The sequence below is a fragment of the Ambystoma mexicanum genome, chromosome 13 (assembly GCF_040938575.1).
Source record: "Ambystoma mexicanum isolate Mex_15411 chromosome 13, UKY_AmexF1_1, whole genome shotgun sequence".
Classification (NCBI taxonomy): domain Eukaryota; kingdom Metazoa; phylum Chordata; class Amphibia; order Caudata; family Ambystomatidae; genus Ambystoma; species Ambystoma mexicanum.
Genome location: NC_090938.1, coordinates 809164166 through 809176335, shown reverse-complemented (window position 1 = coordinate 809176335; position 12170 = coordinate 809164166). Strand labels below are relative to the sequence as shown.

Here is a 12170-nt window from a genome sequence, read left to right as displayed (position 1 = left end):
AAGGCACCTAGAGGAATAGGACACAGAGCTGTCAGACAGCGCATGGGAGAGGGCGGAAATACAGGGCAGAGAGCAGTGACACCGCAGCCCCCAAACATCTGTAGGACGAAGGCACCTAGAGGAATAGGACACAGAGCTGTCAGACAGCGCATGGGAGAGGGCGGAAATACAGGGCAGAGAGCGGTGACATCGCAGCCCCAAAACATCTGCAGGACGAAGTCACTTAGAGGAATAGGACACAAAGCTGTCAGACAGCGCATGGGAGAGGGCGGAAATACAGGGCAGAGAGCGGTGACATCACAGCCCCCAAACATCTGTAGGACGAAGGCACCTAGAGGAATAGGACACAGAGCTGTCAGACAGCGCATGGGAGTTGGCAGAAATACAGGGCAGAGAGCGGTGACATCGCAGCCCCCAAACATCTGTAGGAAGAAGGCACCTAGAGGAATAGGACACAGAGCTGTCAGACAGCGCATGGGAGAGGGCGGAAATACAGGGCAGAGAGCGGTGACATCACAGCCCCCAAACATCTGTAGGACGAAGGCACCTAGAGGAATAGGACACAGAGCTGTCAGACAGCGCATGGGAGAGGGCGGAAAGACAGGGCAGAGAGCTGTGACATCACAGCCCCCAAACATCTGTAGGACAAAGGCACCTAGAGGAATAGGACACAGAGCTGTCAGACAGCGCATGGGAGAGGGCGGAAAGACAGGGCACAGAGCGGTGACATCGCAGCCTCCATACATCTGTAGGACGAAGGCACCTAGAGGAATAGGACACAGAGCTGTCAGATAGCGCATGGGAGAGGGCGGAAAGACAGGGCAGAGAGCGGTAACATCACAGCCCCCAAACATCTATAGGACGAAGGCACCTAGAGAAATAGGACACAGAGCTGTCACACAGCGCATGGGAGAGGGCGGAAAGACAGGGCAGAGAGCGGTGACATCAGAGTCCCCAAACATCTGTAGGACGAAGGCACCTAGAGGACTAGGACACAGAGATGTCAGACTGCGCATGGGAGAGGGCGGAAAGACAGGGCAGAGAGGGGTGACATCACAGCCCCCAAACATCTGTAGGACGAAGGCACCTAGAGGACTAGGACACAGAGATGTCAGACAGCGCATGGGAGAGGGCAGAAAGACAGGGCAGAGAGCGGTGACATCACAGCCCACAAACATCTGTAGGACGAAGGCACCTACCTAGAGGAATAGGACACAGAGCTGTCAGACAGCGCATGGGAGAGGGCGGAAAGACAGGGCAGAGAGCGGTGACATCACAGCCACCAAACATCTGTAGGACGAAGGCACCTAGAGGAACGGGACACAGAGCTGTCAGACAGCTCATGGGAGAGGGCGGAAAGACAGGGCAGAGAGCGGTGACATCACAGCCCCCAAACATCTGTAGGACGAAGGCACCCAGAGGAACAGGACACAGAGCTGTCAGACAGCACAAGGAAGAGGGCGGAAAGACAAGGCAGAGAGCGGTGACATCACAGCCCCCAAACATCTGTAGGACAAAGGCACCTAGCGGAATGGGACACAGAGCTGTCAGACAGCACGTGGGAGAGGGCGGAAAGACAGGGCAGAGAGCAGTGACATCACAGCCCCCAAACATCTGTAGGACGAAGGCACTTAGAGGAATAGGACACAAAGCTGTCAGACAACGCATGGGAGAGAGCGGAAAGACAGGGCAGAGAGCGGTGACATCACAGCCCCCAAACATCTGTAGGACGAAGGCACCTAGAGGAATAGGACACAAAGCTGTCAGACAGCGCATGGGAGAGGGCGGAAAGACAGGGCAGAGAGTGGTGACATCATAGCCCACAAACATCTGTAGGACGAAGGCACCTAGAGGAATAGGACACAGAGCTGTCAGACAGCGCATGGGAGAGGGCAGAAAGACAGGGCAGGGAGCGGTGACATCACAGCCCCCAAACATCTGTAGGACGAAGGCACCTAGAGGAATAGGAACAGAGCTGTCAGACAGCGGCTGGGAGAGGGGAGAAAGACAGGGCAGAGAGCGGTGACATCACAGCCCCCAAACATCTGTAGGACGAAGGCACCTAGAGGAATAGGACACAGAGCTGTCAGACAGCGCATGGGAGAGGGCAGAAAGACAGGGCAGGGAGCGGTGACATCACAGCCCCCAAACATCTGTAGGACGAAGGCACCTATTGGAATAGGACACAGAGCTGTCAGACAGCGCATGGGAGAGGGCGGAAAGACAGGGCAGAGAGCGGTGACATCACAGCCCCCAAACATCTGTAGGACGAAGGCACCTATTGGAATAGGACACAGAGCTGTCAGACAGCGCATGGGAGAGGGCGGAAAGACAGGGCAGAGAGCGGTGACATCGCAGCCCCCAAACATCTGTAGGACGAAGGCACCTAGAGGCATAGGACACAGAGCTGTCAGACAGCGCATGGGAGACGGTGGAAAGGCAGGGCAGAGAGCGGGGACATCGCAGCCCCCAAACATCTGTAGGATGAAGGAACCTAGAGGAATAGGACACGGAGCTGTCAGACAGCGCATGGGAGAGGGCGGAAAGACAGGGCAGAGAGCAGTGACATCGCAGCCCCCAAACATCTGTAGGACGAAGGCACCTAGAGGAATAGGACACAGAGCTGTCAGACAGCGCATGGGAGAGGGCGGAAATACAGGGCAGAGAGCGGTGACATCGCAGACCCCAAACATCTGTAGGAAGAAGGCACCTAGAGGAATAGGACACAGAGCTGTCAGACAGCGCATGGGAGAGGGCGGAAATACAGGGCAGAGAGCAGTGACACCGCAGCCCCCAAACATCTGTAGGACGAAGGCACCTAGAGGAATAGGACACAGAGCTGTCAGACAGCGCATGGGAGAGGGCGGAAATACAGGGCAGAGAGCGGTGACATCGCAGCCCCAAAACATCTGCAGGACGAAGTCACTTAGAGGAATAGGACACAAAGCTGTCAGACAGCGCATGGGAGAGGGCGGAAATACAGGGCAGAGAGCGGTGACATCACAGCCCCCAAACATCTGTAGGACGAAGGCACCTAGAGGAATAGGACACAGAGCTGTCAGACAGCGCATGGGAGTTGGCAGAAATACAGGGCAGAGAGCGGTGACATCGCAGCCCCCAAACATCTGTAGGAAGAAGGCACCTAGAGGAATAGGACACAGAGCTGTCAGACAGCGCATGGGAGAGGGCGGAAATACAGGGCAGAGAGCGGTGACATCACAGCCCCCAAACATCTGTAGGACGAAGGCACCTAGAGGAATAGGACACAGAGCTGTCAGACAGCGCATGGGAGAGGGCGGAAAGACAGGGCAGAGAGCTGTGACATCACAGCCCCCAAACATCTGTAGGACAAAGGCACCTAGAGGAATAGGACACAGAGCTGTCAGACAGCGCATGGGAGAGGGCGGAAAGACAGGGCACAGAGCGGTGACATCGCAGCCTCCATACATCTGTAGGACGAAGGCACCTAGAGGAATAGGACACAGAGCTGTCAGATAGCGCATGGGAGAGGGCGGAAAGACAGGGCAGAGAGCGGTAACATCACAGCCCCCAAACATCTATAGGACGAAGGCACCTAGAGAAATAGGACACAGAGCTGTCACACAGCGCATGGGAGAGGGCGGAAAGACAGGGCAGAGAGCGGTGACATCAGAGTCCCCAAACATCTGTAGGACGAAGGCACCTAGAGGACTAGGACACAGAGATGTCAGACAGCGCATGGGAGAGGGCGGAAAGACAGGGCAGAGAGGGGTGACATCACAGCCCCCAAACATCTGTAGGACGAAGGCACCTAGAGGACTAGGACACAGAGATGTCAGACAGCGCATGGGAGAGGGCAGAAAGACAGGACAGAGAGCGGTGACATCACAGCCCACAAACATCTGTAGGACGAAGGCACCTACCTAGAGGAATAGGACACAGAGCTGTCAGATAGCGCATGAGAGAGGACGGAAAGACAGGGCAGAGAGCGGTGACATCACAGCCCCCAAACATCTGTAGGACGAAGGCACCTAGAGGAATAGGGCACACAGAGCTGTCAGACAGCGCATGGGAGAGGGCAGAAAGACAGGGCAGAGAGCGGTGACATCACAGCCCACAAACATCTGTAGGACGAAGGCACCTACCTAGAGGAATAGGACACAGAGCTGTCAAATAGCGCATGAGAGAGGACGGAAAGACAGGGCAGAGAGCGGTGACATAACAGCCCCCAAACATCTGTAGGACGAAGGCACCTAGAGGAATAGGACACAGAGCTGTCAGACAGCGGCTGGGAGAGGGGAGAAAGACAGGGCAGAGAGCGGTGACATCACAGCCCCCAAACATCTGTAGGACGAAGGCACCTAGAGGAAAAGGACACAGAGCTGTAAGAGCGCATGGGAGAGGACGGAAATACAGGGCAGAGAGCGGTGACATCGCAGCACCCAAACATCTGTAGGAAGAAGGCACCTAGAGGAATAGGACACAGAGCTGTCAGACAGCGCATGGGAGAGGGCGGAAATACAGGGCAGAGAGCAGTGACACCGCAGCCCCCAAACATCTGTAGGACGAAGGCACCTAGAGGAATAGGACACAGAGCTGTCAGACAGCGCATGGGAGAGGGCGGAAATACAGGGCAGAGAGCGGTGACATCGCAGACCCCAAACATCTGTAGGAAGAAGGCACCTAGAGGAATAGGACACAGAGCTGTCAGACAGCGCATGGGAGAGGGCGGAAATACAGGGCAGAGAGCAGTGACACCGCAGCCCCCAAACATCTGTAGGACGAAGGCACCTAGAGGAATAGGACACAGAGCTGTCAGACAGCGCATGGGAGAGGGCGGAAATACAGGGCAGAGAGCGGTGACATCGCAGCCCCAAAACATCTGCAGGACGAAGTCACTTAGAGGAATAGGACACAAAGCTGTCAGACAGCGCATGGGAGAGGGCGGAAATACAGGGCAGAGAGCGGTGACATCACAGCCCCCAAACATCTGTAGGACGAAGGCACCTAGAGGAATAGGACACAGAGCTGTCAGACAGCGCATGGGAGTTGGCAGAAATACAGGGCAGAGAGCGGTGACATCGCAGCCCCCAAACATCTGTAGGAAGAAGGCACCTAGAGGAATAGGACACAGAGCTGTCAGACAGCGCATGGGAGAGGGCGGAAATACAGGGCAGAGAGCGGTGACATCACAGCCCCCAAACATCTGTAGGACGAAGGCACCTAGAGGAATAGGACACAGAGCTGTCAGACAGCGCATGGGAGAGGGCGGAAAGACAGGGCAGAGAGCTGTGACATCACAGCCCCCAAACATCTGTAGGACAAAGGCACCTAGAGGAATAGGACACAGAGCTGTCAGACAGCGCATGGGAGAGGGCGGAAAGACAGGGCACAGAGCGGTGACATCGCAGCCTCCATACATCTGTAGGACGAAGGCACCTAGAGGAATAGGACACAGAGCTGTCAGATAGCGCATGGGAGAGGGCGGAAAGACAGGGCAGAGAGCGGTAACATCACAGCCCCCAAACATCTATAGGACGAAGGCACCTAGAGAAATAGGACACAGAGCTGTCACACAGCGCATGGGAGAGGGCGGAAAGACAGGGCAGAGAGCGGTGACATCAGAGTCCCCAAACATCTGTAGGACGAAGGCACCTAGAGGACTAGGACACAGAGATGTCAGACAGCGCATGGGAGAGGGCGGAAAGACAGGGCAGAGAGGGGTGACATCACAGCCCCCAAACATCTGTAGGACGAAGGCACCTAGAGGACTAGGACACAGAGATGTCAGACAGCGCATGGGAGAGGGCAGAAAGACAGGACAGAGAGCGGTGACATCACAGCCCACAAACATCTGTAGGACGAAGGCACCTACCTAGAGGAATAGGACACAGAGCTGTCAGATAGCGCATGAGAGAGGACGGAAAGACAGGGCAGAGAGCGGTGACATCACAGCCCCCAAACATCTGTAGGACGAAGGCACCTAGAGGAATAGGGCACACAGAGCTGTCAGACAGCGCATGGGAGAGGGCAGAAAGACAGGGCAGAGAGCGGTGACATCACAGCCCACAAACATCTGTAGGACGAAGGCACCTACCTAGAGGAATAGGACACAGAGCTGTCAAATAGCGCATGAGAGAGGACGGAAAGACAGGGCAGAGAGCGGTGACATAACAGCCCCCAAACATCTGTAGGACGAAGGCACCTAGAGGAATAGGACACAGAGCTGTCAGACAGCGGCTGGGAGAGGGGAGAAAGACAGGGCAGAGAGCGGTGACATCACAGCCCCCAAACATCTGTAGGACGAAGGCACCTAGAGGAAAAGGACACAGAGCTGTAAGAGCGCATGGGAGAGGACGGAAATACAGGGCAGAGAGCGGTGACATCGCAGCCCCCAAACATCTGTAGGACGAAGGCACCTAGAGGAATAGGAAACAGAGCTGTCAGACAGCGCATGGGAGAGGGCGGAAAGACAGGGCAGAGAGCGGTGACATCACAGCCCCCAAACATCTGTAGGACCAAGGCACCTAGAGGAATAGGACACAGAGCTGTCAGACAGCGCATGGGAGAGGGCGGAAAGACAGGGCAGCGAGCGGTGACATCACAGCCCCCAAACATCTGTAGGACCAAGGCACCTAGAGGAATAGGACACAGAGCTGTCAGACAGCGCATGGGAGAGGGCGGAAAGACAGGGCAGCGAGCGGTGACATCACAGCCCCCAAACATCTGTAGGACGAAGGCACCTAGAGGAATAGGACACAGAGCTGTCAGACAGCGCATGGGAGAGGGCGGAAAGACAGGGCAGCGAGCGGTGACATCACAGCCCCTAAACATCTGTCGGACGAAGGCACCTAGAGGAATGGGACACAGAGCTGTGAGACAGCGCATGGGAGAGGGCGAAAATACAGGGCAGAGAGCAGTGACATCACAGCCCCCAAACATCTGTAGGACGAAGGCACCTAGAAGAATAGGACACAGAGTTGTCAGACAGCGCATGGGAGAGGGTGGAAAGACAGGGCAGAGAGCGGTGACATCACAGCCCCCAAACATCTGTAGGACGAAGGCACCTAGAGGAATAGGACACAGAGCTGTCAGACAGCGCATGGCAGAGGGCGGAAAGACAGGGCAGCGAGCGGTGACATCACAGCCCCCAAACATCTGTAGGACGAAGGCACCTAGAGGAATAGGACACAGAGCTGTCAGACAGCGCATGGGAGAGGGCGGAAAGACAGGGCAGAGAGCGGTGACATCACAGCCACCAAACATCTGTAGGACGAAGGCACCTAGAGGAACGGGACACAGAGCTGTCAGACAGCTCATGGGAGAGGGCGGAAAGACAGGGCAGAGAGCGGTGACATCACAGCCCCCAAACATCTGTAGGACGGAGGCACTTAGAGGAACAGGACACAGAGCTGTCAGACAACGCATGGGAGTGGGCGGAAAGACAGGGCAGAGAGCGGTGACATCACAGCCCCCAAACATCTGTAGGACGAAGGCACCTAGAGGAATAGGACACAGAGCTGTCAGACAGCACATGGGAGAGATAGGAAAGACAGGGCAGAGAGCGGTGACATCACAGCCACCAAACATCTGTAGGACGAAGGCACCTAGAGGAACGGGACACAGAGCTGTCAGACAGCTCATGGGAGAGGGCGGAAAGACAGGGCAGAGAGCGGTGACATCATAGCCCCCAAACATCTGTAGGACGAAGGCACCTAGAGGAACAGGACACAGAGCTGTCAGACAGCACAAGGAAGAGGGCGGAAAGACAAGGCAGAGAGCGGTGACATCACAGCCCCCAAACATCTGTAGGACAAAGGCACCTAGCGGAATGGGACACAGAGCTGTCAGACAGCACGTGGGAGAGGGCGGAAAGACAGGGCAGAGAGCAGTGACATCACAGCCCCCAAACATCTGTAGGACGAAGGCACTTAGAGGAATAGGACACAAAGCTGTCAGACAACGCATGGGAGAGAGCGGAAAGACAGGGCAGAGAGCGGTGACATCACAGCCCCCAAACATCTGTAGGACGAAGGCACCTAGAGGAATAGGACACAAAGCTGTCAGACAGCGCATGGGAGAGGGCGGAAAGACAGGGCAGAGAGTGGTGACATCATAGCCCCCAAACATCTGTAGGACGAAGGCACCTAGAGGAATAGGACACAGAGCTGTCAGACAGCGCATGGGAGAGGGCAGAAAGACAGGGCAGGGAGCGGTGACATCACAGCCCCCAAACATCTGTAGGACGAAGGCACCTAGAGGAATAGGAACAGAGCTGTCAGACAGCGGCTGGGAGAGGGGAGAAAGACAGGGCAGAGAGCGGTGACATCACAGCCCCCAAACATCTGTAGGACGAAGGCACCTAGAGGAATAGGACACAGAGCTGTCAGACAGCGCATGGGAGAGGGCAGAAAGACAGGGCAGGGAGCGGTGACATCACAGCCCCCAAACATCTGTAGGACGAAGGCACCTATTGGAATAGGACACAGAGCTGTCAGACAGCGCATGGGAGAGGGCGGAAAGACAGGGCAGAGAGCGGTGACATCACAGCCCCCAAACATCTGTAGGACGAAGGCACCTATTGGAATAGGACACAGAGCTGTCAGACAGCGCATGGGAGAGGGCGGAAAGACAGGGCAGAGAGCGGTGACATCGCAGCCCCCAAACATCTGTAGGACGAAGGCACCTAGAGGCATAGGACACAGAGCTGTCAGACAGCGCATGGGAGACGGTGGAAAGGCAGGGCAGAGAGCGGGGACATCGCAGCCCCCAAACATCTGTAGGATGAAGGCACCTAGAGGAATAGGACACGGAGCTGTCAGACAGCGCATGGGAGAGGGCGGAAAGACAGGGCAGAGAGCAGTGACATCGCAGCCCCCAAACATCTGTAGGACGAAGGCACCTAGAGGAATAGGACACAGAGCTGTCAGACAGCGCATGGGAGAGGGCGGAAATACAGGGCAGAGAGCGGTGACATCGCAGCCCCCAAACATCTGTAGGAAGAAGGCACCTAGAGGAATAGGACACAGAGCTGTCAGACAGCGCATGGGAGAGGGCGGAAATACAGGGCAAAGAGCAGTGACACCGCAGCCCCCAAACATCTGTAGGACGAAGGCACCTAGAGGAATAGGACACAGAGCTGTCAGACAGCGCATGGGAGAGGGCGGAAATACAGGGCAGAGAGCAGTGACATCGCAGCCCCAAAACATCTGCAGGACGAAGTCACTTAGAGGAATAGGACACAAAGCTGTCAGACAGCGCATGGGAGAGGGCGGAAATACAGGGCAGAGAGCGGTGACATCACAGCCCCCAAACATCTGTAGGACGAAGGCACCTAGAGGAATAGGACACAGAGCTGTCAGACAGCGCATGGGAGTTGGCAGAAATACAGGGCAGAGAGCGGTGACATCGCAGCCCCCAAACATCTGTAGGAAGAAGGCACCTAGAGGAATAGGACACAGAGCTGTCAGACAGCGCATGGGAGAGGGCGGAAATACAGGGCAGAGAGCGGTGACATCACAGCCCCCAAACATCTGTAGGACGAAGGCACCTAGAGGAATAGGACACAGAGCTGTCAGACAGCGCATGGGAGAGGGCGGAAAGACAGGGCAGAGAGCTGTGACATCACAGCCCCCAAACATCTGTAGGACAAAGGCACCTAGAGGAATAGGACACAGAGCTGTCAGACAGCGCATGGGAGAGGGCGGAAAGACAGGGCACAGAGCGGTGACATCGCAGCCTCCATACATCTGTAGGACGAAGGCAACTAGAGGAATAGGACACAGAGCTGTCAGATAGCGCATGGGAGAGGGCGGAAAGACAGGGCAGAGAGCGGTAACATCACAGCCCCCAAACATCTATAGGACGAAGGCACCTAGAGAAATAGGACACAGAGCTGTCAGACAGCGCATGGGAGAGGGCGGAAAGACAGGGCAGAGAGCGGTGACATCAGAGTCCCCAAACATCTGTAGGACGAAGGCACCTAGAGGACTAGGACACAGAGATGTCAGACAGCGCATGGGAGAGGGCGGAAAGACAGGGCAGAGAGGGGTGACATCACAGCCCCCAAACATCTGTAGGACGAAGGCACCTAGAGGACTAGGACACAGAGATGTCAGACAGCGCATGGGAGAGGGCAGAAAGACAGGGCAGAGAGCGGTGACATCACAGCCCACAAACATCTGTAGGACGAAGGCACCTACCTAGAGGAATAGGACACAGAGCTGTCAGATAGCGCATGAGAGAGGGCGGAAAGACAGGGCAGAGAGCGGTGACATCACAGCCCCCAAACATCTGTAGGACGAAGGCGCCTAGAGGAATAGGACACAGAGCTGTCAGACAGCGGCTGGGAGAGGGGAGAAAGACAGGGCAGAGAGCGGTGACATCACAGCCCCCAAACATCTGTAGGACGAAGGCACCTAGAGGAAAAGGACACAGAGCTGTCGGACAGCGCATGGGAGAGGGTGGAAATACAGGGCAGAGAGCGGTGACATCACAGCCCCCAAACATCTGTAGGACGAAGGCACCTAGAGGAATAGGAAACAGAGCTGTCAGACAGCGCCTGGGAGAGGGCGGAAAGACAGGGCAGAGAGCGGTGACATCACAGCCCCCAAACATCTGTAGGACCAAGGCACCTAGAGGAATAGGACACAGAGCTGTCAGACAGCGCATGGGAGAGGGCGGAAAGACAGGGCAGCGAGCGGTGACATCACAGCCCCCAAACATCTGTAGGACCAAGGCACCTAGAGGAATAGGACACAGAGCTGTCAGACAGCGTATGGGAGAGGGCGGAAAGACAGGGCAGCGAGCGGTGACATCACAGCCCCCAAACATCTGTAGGACGAAGGCACCTAGAGGAATAGGACACAGAGCTGTCAGACAGCGCATGGGAGAGGGCGGAAAGACAGGGCAGCGAGCGGTGACATCACAGCCCCTAAACATCTGTAGGACGAAGTCACTTAGAGGAATAGGACACAGAGCTGTCAGACAGCGCATGGGAGAGGGCGGAAAGACAGGGCAGCGAGCAGTGACATCACAGCCCCAAACATCTGTAGGACGAAGGCACCTAGAGGAATAGGACACAGAGCTGTCAGACAGCAGCTGGGAGAGGGGAGAAAGACAGGGCAGAGAGCGGTGACATCACAGCCCCCAAACATCTGTAGGACGAAGGCACCTAGAGGAAAAGGACACAGAGCTGTAAGACAGCGCATGGGAGAGGACGGAAATACAGGGCAGAGAGCGGTGACATCACAGCCCCCAAACATCTGTAGGACGAAGGCACCTAGAGGAATAGGAAACAGAGCTGGCAGACAGCGCATGGGAGAGGGCGGAAAGACAGGGCAGAGAGCGGTGACATCACAGCCCCCAAACATCTGTAGGACCAAGGCACCTAGAGGAGTAGGACACAGAGCTGTCAGACAGCGCATGGGAGAGGGCGGAAAGACAGGGCAGCGAGCGGTGACATCACAGCCCCCAAACATCTTTAGGACCAAGGCACCTAGAGGAATAGGACACAGAGCTGTCAGACAGCGCATGGGAGAGGGCGGAAAGACAGGGCAGCGAGCGGTGACATCACAGCCCCCAAACATCTGTAGGACGAAGGCACCAAGAGGAATAGGACACAGAGCTGTCAGACAGCACATGGGAGAGGGCGGAAAGACAGGGCAGCGAGCGGTGACATCACAGCCCCTAAACATCTGTAGGACGAAGTCACTTAGAGGAATAGGACACAGAGCTGTCAGACAGCGCATGGGAGAGGGCGGAAAGACAGGGCAGCGAGCGGTGACATCACAGCACCAAACATCTGTAGGACGAAGGCTCCTAGAGGAACAGGACACAGAGCTGTCAGACAGTGCATGGGAGAAGGCGGAAAGACAGGGCAGAGAGCGGTGACATCACAGCCCCCAAACATCTGTAGGACGAAGGCACCTAGAGGAATAGGACACAGAGCTGTCAGACAGCGCATGGGAGAGGGCGGAAAGACAGGGCAGCGAGCAGTGACATTGCAGCCGCCAAACATCTGTAGGACGAAGGCACCTAGAAGCATAGGACACAGAGCTGTCAGACAGCGCATGGGAGAGGGCGGAAAGACAGGGCAGCGAGCGGTGACATCACAGCCCCTAAACATCTGTCGGACGAAGGCACCTAGAGGAATGGGACACAGAGCTGTCAGACAGCGCATGGGAGAGGGC

The 12170-nt window shown here is 56.3% G+C and overlaps 1 protein-coding gene across 2 annotated transcripts in view; it reads right to left on the bottom strand.

Annotated features, from left to right (window-relative positions):
* The window catches only part of LOC138522041 (class II histocompatibility antigen, M beta 1 chain), a 356872-nt gene that overhangs the window by 265329 nt on the left and 79373 nt on the right, over positions 1-12170 (bottom strand). The window lies entirely within an intron of this gene.